Raw genomic sequence first — 1,675 nt, forward strand, 5'->3', positions numbered from 1 at the left:
GCATCGCCTTCAGCGTTATTATTTAACTGCCTTCTGCATATTTATTTAAATATTATTCTTGAATTAGCATCACCTTCAGTGCCATATTAACTTAAAAATAATTTTATATAAGCCTTCTGCAATAATTGTGATTTAATTTCTCTTTACATATATTATCTAGAATCACCTTCAGTGTATTGAATATATTTTAGCCTTCTGCAAAATACAAAATATTAATTAATTTCTTTTAAAAACAAGTGCCTAAAGAAAATATTGTTATTTAGCATCGCCTCTGCGTTTTATTTAAAATAAGCTTTCGTTGACGACTTCGGTCGGAATCACTAGTGTTGTGTGTGTTGTGTGTGTGAATAAGTGAAGTGATTCCGTGTTTTGATAACTCCGATCGCAATTTGTTCTAAGCCTTCTGCAAATTTAAATTTAATTCTACAAACCCACAATTGCCGACGGGAATTTAGCATCGCCTTCAGCGTTTTTTAATAACTGCCTTCTGCAGAAAATTTAAATTAATAATTAAGAAATTCCAAAATAAGATAAATAAGCATTGCCTTCTGCAATTGAAATATAATATTTTTATTAAATAAATAAGCCTTCTGCATTGGTAACCTATTTAAAAAGTTTCCTTTTAATTTCGTCTATAGAATCACCCTCAGTGTTCAGATAAAATTTCAAATCATTCAACTAATCCTCGATATTATTTTAAATTAACTTTAAATTGCCCATATAAATTATTCATACTAATAGCATTGCCTTCTGCATTTTAATAAATTAACTAAGCCTTCTGCATCAAGCTTTCGTTGAGACTTCGGCCGGAATCACTAGTGTGTGTGTGTTTGAAAAGTGAAGTGTTCTTGTGTTGACCGTTCCGATTGCCATAAGCCTTCTGCATTTAATTTTATTTTAATTTTTTATTAAATTGCCTTTTTATAAATCCCAGTTTGCCGTCGGGAAATTGGCATCGCCCTCCGCGTAGAAATAAAATTCCTTTCTATCAGTTGCCTTCTGCAAAACATTTTATGATTTTTAACAAATATATTATTTTAGTTAACGGTTTGCCCTTAGAAATTCAATATATTATATCAAGCCCTCAGCAAACAAAATTATTTTATTAAATCGCCCTCCGCAAGAACAAACTTTGAATTTTAAAATATTATTAGACAATTAGTTTATTAGCATCGCCATCTGCGTAATTAATTAAATTAAGCCTTCAGCAAATAAGCTTTCGTTGAGCGGTCCGCGAGAACATTGTGCTTAGTGTGTGCTGTGTGCGAGATTGCCGATTCCATCTGTTCCGGCGACGAGATTTTCTCCAAGCGGCGTAGAAACATCGAGAGTTTTCAAACCGGCAAATAGTTTAAAGTTTTTATAGAGTAGAATTTGAAATCCCATTTACAACCTAACCCAATCTCAATTAGCTCCCCAACTAAACCTTATTATATAAAACCACATTTATTTTCTTTTTTCGATTCTCTCTCCCCCTCAGCATTAAATTTCATAATATATATAAAAATCTAACAATAGAAATAGTTTTTCAAAACACTTCACAAACACATTTTGAACCACCATTCGTAAAGTAGAAAAATTTCCCAAACCAGTAGAACTAACAATTTCAATTTTCAAAATCTATCCTAACCAAATTTCAAAACTCTCGTAAAACTAACAAACATATCTCCAGTGT

Source organism: Anopheles gambiae (genome assembly GCF_943734735.2).
Source record: "Anopheles gambiae chromosome X unlocalized genomic scaffold, idAnoGambNW_F1_1 X_unloc_34, whole genome shotgun sequence".
NCBI lineage: Eukaryota > Metazoa > Arthropoda > Insecta > Diptera > Culicidae > Anopheles > Anopheles gambiae.